This window comes from Rhipicephalus microplus, chromosome 1 (assembly GCF_043290135.1).
Source record: "Rhipicephalus microplus isolate Deutch F79 chromosome 1, USDA_Rmic, whole genome shotgun sequence".
NCBI classification, from domain to species: Eukaryota; Metazoa; Arthropoda; class Arachnida; order Ixodida; family Ixodidae; genus Rhipicephalus; species Rhipicephalus microplus.
The window spans coordinates 128,691,830-128,700,232 of NC_134700.1; positions in this window are offsets into that span (position 1 = coordinate 128,691,830).

Genomic DNA, 8,403 nt, shown 5'->3' on the forward strand with positions numbered 1-8,403 from the left:
CGCACTTGCGCGCCGCGCTGCGTTTCTTTGGCGCATTAACGTTTGAGCGCGACCGGCACCCCTTAGGCACGAAGACAGGCAGACGCGGGTCTGTCTGGGTTACGTTGTCGGCGCGAAATGCAGCATGTCGCTAATCGCACTGGTCGCGCCTGGCGTCAGATCATATATTGCTCACGTTTTTCTATCGACAACGTTACGTCGGAGTATTTTCTGCACCTCATGATGCGCTCACCGCCGTATTGCGCACTATCTATCTATCTATCTATCTATCTATCTATCTATCTATCTATCTATCTATCTATCTATCTATCTATCTATCTATCTATCTATCTATCTATCTAGCTAGCTAGCTAGCTAGCTAGCTAGCTAGCTAGCTATTTAGCCGCTTATGACTTTTAGCTCTTCTGGCCGTTTCAAAATTGTTATCGACACCAAATTGGCATAGCATAACATGACTTTATGAAGAATATGTTTGATTAGTCATAACACAAAAAGCACGGAATGTATGTCAACAATGTACTGATATACATTTTGCGGTCCTGCAGCTCCTGCGGTGGTTTCGTTCACATGGCATGTTGCGAAACTGGTATGATATGGCATGATTGAATGGCGAACACAAGCGACAGACCCTAACACGAAAATCATGACAAGCGTGTCATGTCACAACGTAACTACCTGCCATCTTCATGATGCGCTGGCGTTCGTTTCACCAACGTCACATATACCAAATTTGGCATTACAGTACGTAAATGAATGGCAAAAGTATGTGACTGGTGGAAACATAATAATCATGAGATGCTTGTCATCTAACACCATGACAATATGCTACGCTCTTGATGCGCTCGTGGCCATTTCGATGGCTTCATTTATGCGAAACTTGGTATTACGGGACGTGAATGGATTACGAAGGTATACCACTGGTGCAAACATGGTAAACATGAGATGAGCGTCATGTCACAACATGACTACATGCTACGCTCATGATGCACTCGCGGCCGTTTTGCTAGCTTCACATGTTCGAACTTTGTATTACTCGACGCGAATGGACGACATAGGTAAATGACACATCCAAGCATGATAATCACGACATGCATGTCATGTAATAACATGACTATATGTCAGACTGTCGATGTGATTGCGGTCGTTTCGCTAGCTTCACAGATTCCAAATTTGGTACTACATGACGCCCATGAATGACGAAGGTACGTTACTGGTGCAAACATGATAATCATGATATGCGTGTCATGTGATAACATGACGTGTCATAGTCAAGGCGCCAATACATTTCGACGTGACGCAGTGCGCGTGCTCGCCGGCGTTCATTTCGTCGCGTCACAATGGCATTGCCACGCCAGGTGCCGGTCCTGCCATATACTCGCAGGCGCACGCCCCACTGCGCTGCTTTGACACATGTGCGTTTCAGCGCGTCCGGCATCCCTCCGCCTCGAAAAGAAGCAGACGCAGTGTTGTCTGGGTAACGCATCGGTGGGAAATGCAGCATGTCGCATTTCGTGCCGGTTGCCGTAGGGCCACGCCAACGGACGCTGGTCGTGCCGGTCGCGCCTGGTGTCAGACTATATAGTTCTCGCGTTTTGCTCACGTTGCGTCACTGTGCCTAACGTGCACGCGTGTCAAAGCTACGCTGGAGTATATGAACCCTTCATGGTGCGCTCGCCGCTGTTTAGCTAGCTCCACATATACCAAATTTCGTGTTACGTGACGTTGTTGGATGACGGAATATAGGACTGGTGCAAACATGATAATCCTGACACGCGTGTCGTGTGAGAACATGACAACAAACCACGCTATTGGTGTGCTCACGGTCATTTTGCAGGCTCCACATATACTAAATTTGGTATCACGTGAGGGTAATAGATGACGAAAGTAAATGACAGCTCCAAACATGGTAATCATGAAACAGAAGTCATGTACGGCATCATTTACCTCCACCTCGTAACGTTGTGCTGATTTTAAAGTGACACATCAACATTCCTCATTCGTGCTTTGCATATCATCGATACCCACTATACGTAGAATCTGCCAATTTTTTTCTTACGTTACATACTTCTCATGATTGTCACGTTTACACCAGTAACACACCTTCGTGATTCATTCACGTGACCTTATACCGAACACGGCACATGTAAAACGAGCGAAACGGCCATGAGCGCATCATGGGTGTGGCAAGTCGTCATGTTTTTACATGACACGCATATTATGATTATCATGCTTGCATCTGTCAATACATACGTTCTCCATTCATGTCCCGTAATACCAAACTCTTCATATGTAAAGCTAGTGAAATGGCCACAAGCGCATCATGAGCGTGGCATGTAGTCATGTTGTTACATTACACGTACCTGATGATTAGCATGTTTGCACCTTCACATACCTTCTTCATCCATTGGCGTCCCGTAATACCAAATGCTGTATAACTGAAGCTTGCGAAACGACCGGGTGCGCGTCATGAGTGTGGCATTGAGTCATGGTATTACATGACGCGCACCTCATGATCATCATGTTTTTACCAGTCACATATCTTCGTCATCCAATCGCGTCCCGTAATACCAACATTGGTATATGTGATGCTGGCGAAACGGCCACGAGTGCATCATGAACGTGCCTAAAGTTTATGTGTTCACATGACACGCATGTCATAATTTTTACGTTAAAGTCTGCCGATTGTGTATGCCATGCAGTCACGTCATACCATACCAGTTTTGCAACATGTCATGTGAACTAAACCACCGCAAGAGCAGCTAGATTATGAAATGTAAATCATGACATTCGTAACATACATGTCATGATTTTCATGTTATGACTAGTCCGTTATGCTTGCGATAGTCAGTCATGTCATGCTCGCAATAGTCAATAGTCAGTCAGTCATGTTATGGGATACCAAGTTTGGTATGAATAGAATTATTGAAACGGCCAGGAGAGCTAAAAGTCGTAAGCGGCTAAATAGATAGATAGATAGATAGATAGATAAATATATAGATAGATAGATAAATATAGATCGATCGATCGATCGATAGATAGATAGATAGATAGATAGACAGATAGATAGATAGATAGATAGATAGATAGAGAGATAGATAGATAGATAGATAGATAGATAGATAGAGAGATAGATAGATAGATAGATAGATAGATACGCTTAAAGTCACGCAAGTTCGCTAAGAAATCCATCGCATTTAGAATGATTTTCGAACTCTAGGAGGTTCACGGGCCAATCAACGATTCGGGCAACCCTACAAGCAACTCGCACTGTAGGCTGGTGGCGACGAACGGAGCGTCGTCGGTCGGTAATCTGATCATCGGCTGAACGCGTCTTCCCTTAAACAGTAAGCATCCAACATTCCAGCGTAATCAATGGCCATCACGTATGCCCTGCACCAAAATTGCCTTTTCAGGCCCTGTGCGTAATGGTAATATAACTCTCAAATAATCGAGAAGCTTCTTGCTCCAGGCGGCGCGGTCTGTGCCGACTGGTGTTAACAGCTTTTTTTTTTTTTGCAACGGAATACGTCAAAATAAACCGAAAAAAGCGTGGGACTGCACCATGAATAACCACTCAAAGCTTGGCGAGGCCGCGAAAATGTCACCACCTTTCATTTGACCAGGGATAAATAAAGTTGTTCGTTCATTCATTCATGTAAGCTCTTGAATGTACATGTTAGAGTGTTGCATTTGCCGTAATACGAAGACGCTGAAGAGCAAATGTTAGTCGTGAAATGGTGCATACGATTGCTTAAGGATCTATCTACCTGTAATGATTTATTTACCGCGTAGTCTCCTATTCAGACACATTTCACTAGAAATACCAAGACGTGTTCTTTCTGAGCGACGATAATCAATTTAATAGATCTTTCGCGTCATGTTAATTATATACACTCAATAAAAGCAAATCTTATTATAAAGGCTGTTCAGTATCCCAGATAAAAACAAAACCAAAGCCGCATTTATAATATGAGATATTTTCTTCACCAGCAAATGTTTATATAGTATCTTAGAGCGAAAATTACCACTGGGATAATTCAATCAGGATGGCGATAATGAGAAGTATAGGCTACGGATTCGATTGCGTGAGCAAGCTAACTGTCTAAGCGTTTTTTTTTCTTCAGTTTCAGTTTCGTACTTCACGCAACGTGGGCAGCGAGTTGCAGTGCATGGCACTAAAACACTATCTTTATTTTTGAAAAAAGCCGAAGACCACTAGCCATGATGGTCTGCTGTGACGTTGCAGTATTGCATGTAGGACTAGACAGGCTTACTTAGGCAAGTGCCATGCACACGTCACTACGCATAGATATAGCGTCCGATGCCGGTGCACTGCATAAAATATTCAATTGAATATAACTGCATTGAATTTTTATTGTGATAAAAAGAGTTTACACATTACAACAGTGTGAAAATGCATCTGAATTTTTGGCCAAAGGCTACTTGGGATTCATTCAAAAAAGTAATTGTTAAAAAGCATGTCATATACCCACAAAAACAATGGTACAAACACAAATATTTACTAAGGATACAGCATGGGGGAAACAAGATATAATACAATGTATTTACAGAGCATGGCGAATGATCATAGAGGCAGGCAGTAAAAGAAAAGGGCAAAAAAGAAAGATGGGTAAGATATTGTTTGAGAACAGCGTATAAAACTACAAAGCAACGAATGAGCACATGAAACATGTAATAAATACATCGGGATACTATGAAAACCACTCATAACATACGTATCTTGACAGTATACTAATACCGAGTAAGGACAAAAGCAATATAAATTTTAATGCATATATACATATTGTCGCGGTTCAACGTAAGCAGTGCACCGAGACGTTGGAGTCCGAGAACAGACGGCGTGTGTTTTTATGCAGGAGCCAAGAGCAGGCGAGCCAAAAAACGAAAGTACGTCGTCTTCTTCAGTCCTCCTTTTCACGAGGCTGTTGGCGCGCACATCGTCTTCGTTCTTTGTTTCGGGCGCGGCATTTGCCTCCCCTTAAAAGAGCATCGCCCCGATGCTATAGCTGAGACAGTAATTTGCGCAAGAAGTCACTTTGTAGAAGCGACGGTGCCTCGCAGAGTCACTCGCTGACGTATGGCTTAATGCGCACTACGTGCACAAGCTGAGGTCGGTGCTGGCGACGCCTTGAACAGTTTGGGCTATCCGGGACGACTTCATAGGTAACGTCACTTAGTCGTCGCAGCACTCGGTAAGGTCCGAAGTACCTTCTGAGCAATTTTTCGGATAGTCCCCGTCTTCGTACAGGTGTCCACACCCATACCGTGTCCCCGGTTTCATACGTTACAGGTGTATGACGTTGGTTATAGCGGCCTGCGTCGTACTCTTGCTGTTTGTATATTCGCAGACGTGCGAGCTGCCTGGCTTCCTCTGCGCGTTGAGTAAACGCGTCAGCACTCGTTTCGTTGTCATCGCATTCGTGTGGCAGCATCGCGTCTAACATCGTTCTTACTTCTCGTCCGTAAACAAGGCTGAATGGGGTCATCCGTGTGGTTTCTTGTTTCGCAGTATTGTATGCGAACGTTATGTAAGGGAGAATCTCGTCCCAGTTTTTGTGTTCGAAGTCCACATACATTGAAAGCATGTCTTCTAGAGTTTTGTTAAGTCGCTCGGTCAACCCGTTGGTTTGTGGATGGTAAGCTGTCGACTTGCGATGAATAGTACCACTGAGCACCAACACATGATCTAAAAGCACGGCCGTGAATGCGGTTCCGCGATCTGTTATAACGATTGATGGCGCACCGTGTCTCAGCACAATGTTCTCTATGAAGAACCGGGCTACCTCCTCTGCTGTGCCTCTCTGGATGGCTTTTGTCTCGGCGTAGCGAGTAAGGTAGTCGGTCGCCACTATAACCCAACGGTTACCAACACTAGAGGTGGGAAGTGGGCCCAAAAGGTCCATTCCGATCTGGTCAAACTGCGTTGTCGGGATCTGGACAGGGTGTAGCAAACCGGCTCGTTTCGTTGGAGGTGACTTGCGCCGCTGGCAATCGAGGCAGGTCCGAACATGATGCTTCACGGTAGCGGTGAGTCTAGGCCAGTAATATCTCCCTCGAACTCTGCTCAGTGTGCGCGTGTAGCCTAAATGTCCAGATGTTACCTCGTTGTGGCACGCTTGCAACACCTCAGATCGAAGAGTGGTAGGGACGACAAGCAGGTAGGTGGACCCGTCTGACGAGAAGTTCATTTTGTAAACGACATTGTTTCGCAGACAGAACGACGATAGTCCTCTTGTAAAGGCTTTGGGTGCATTCTGTCTTCGTCCTTCTAAATAATTAATCAAGCCAAGTAGCTCAGGATCGTCATGCTGGTGATCTGCGATGGTTGACGTGTCGAGGATTCCGAGGAATGCTGTTTCTTCATCAAAAGCAGCAGCCGACTCTATTGGTGATCGAGATAGGCAGTCGGCGTCCGTGTGTCGTTTTCCCGACTTATACACCATCGTTATATCAAACTCCTGTAGTCTAAGGCTCCAGCGTGCCAATCGCCCGGAAGGATCTTTCAGACTTGTTAACCAACACAACGAATGGTGGTCACTGATAACCTTGAATGGGCGGCCGTACAGGTATGGGCGAAATTTCATAACTGCCCACACCACAGCCAGGCATTCCTTTTCAGTGGTCGAGTAATTTGCTTCTGTGCGTGACAGAGTTCTGCTTGCGTAAGCAATCACTCTTTCCTCGTCATCCTGGTGCTGTACAAGCACAGCTCCGAGGCCAACATTGCTGGCGTCAGTATGGAGCACTGTAGGGGCTGTGTCATCAAAATGGGCAAGTACGGGGGTCGTCTGTAGACGTTGCCGCAAGTCATTGAAAGCATCTTCCTGTTCGTCGCCCCAAACAAATGCAACGTCATCCCTCGTGAGACGAGTTAAAGGTGACGCAATGCGTGCAAAATCTGGAATAAATCGCCGATAATATGCACAGAGACCCAGAAAACGCTTCACTGCCTTTTTATCTGATGGTGTTGGAAACTGTGCGACGGCGGCAACTTTTTCGGGGTCTGGACGAACTCCAGCATAACTGACGACATGGCCGAGAAACTGCAGTTCCTCAAAGCAGAAGTGACATTTTTCCGGCTTGAGCGTCAGGCCTGCGGCCCGTATGGCCTGCAAGACCATTTGCAATCGTTCAAGGTGTTCGTCAAACGTTGTAGAAAACACAATGACGTCGTCAAGGTATACTAGGCAGGTTCTCCATTTAAGGCCAGAGAGAACGGTATCCATGAGACGCTGGAAAGTAACAGGAGCGGAGCACAAGCCAAATGGTAAAACCTTAAATTCGTAGAGTCCGTCTGGCGTCACGAAAGCGGTTTTTTTCCGATCCCTGGCGTCTACTTCAATTTGCCAATATCCACTCTTTAAGTCCATGGAAGAGAAGTAACGTGCGTTTCGAAGCCTGTCAATCGAATCATCTATGCGGGGAAGCGGGTACACGTCCTTTTTTGTAACCTGATTTAGCTTTCGATAGTCCACACAGAAACGCAGGCTGCCGTCCTTCTTTTTCACTAGAACAACAGGTGATGCCCAGGGGCTTTTCGACGGTTGAATGACGTCGTCTTCAAGCATTTTTGTTACCTGCTGTTCTATCGCTTCTCGCTCTTTTGAAGCCACACGGTACGGATTTTGATGAATTGGTCTAGCCGTGTCCTCTGTGATGATTCGGTGCTTGGTCAAGGACGTCCGGCCAACTTTCGAGGTCGACGCAAAACAGTCGTGGAACTCGTCTAGCAGCACAAGCAGGCGTTCCCGCTGTTGCTGAGTTAAAGTAGGGCTGACGTCAAGGTTAGGTGCTAGGTCACGTGGGTCTTGTGCAGGTGTTGCTTTGAGTGCTGAAAAGCAGTCATGAACATCTGCGATCTCGTCGAAATGTGCCAACGTTGTGCCTTTTGGAAGGTGCCGTCGCTCGGAGGTGAAATTGGTCAACAGCAAGTTCGTTCGGCCGTCGGTGACATTGACTATTCCTCGTGCTACGGAAATCCCGTGAGTGAAAAGCAGCGAGGTTATTTGGTCGGCGACTCCTTCACCGTAGAACGGTACGTCACATGCTACTCAAACGAGGATACATGATCGAGGCGGCACGACTATATTGTGGTCTTTGAGACGAAAGGATTTGTGCTCTGGTAATGTAGGATCAGTCACACGAGCACTCTCGTAAAATGAAACCACGCGGTCCGGGATGTTGATTATTGCGACATGCTCCCTGAGAAAGTACATTCCTATAATTAAATCTTTGCAGCACTCTGGGAGAACAATGAAAGTCGCGACGAAAGAAGAGTCCCCTATGCTGATTCTTGCTGTGCATCTTTCAGTAGGGAGCAGCAATTGACCACCCGCTGTTCTTATATGTGGTCCTGTCCATGGCGTTCTTACTTTTCTAAGA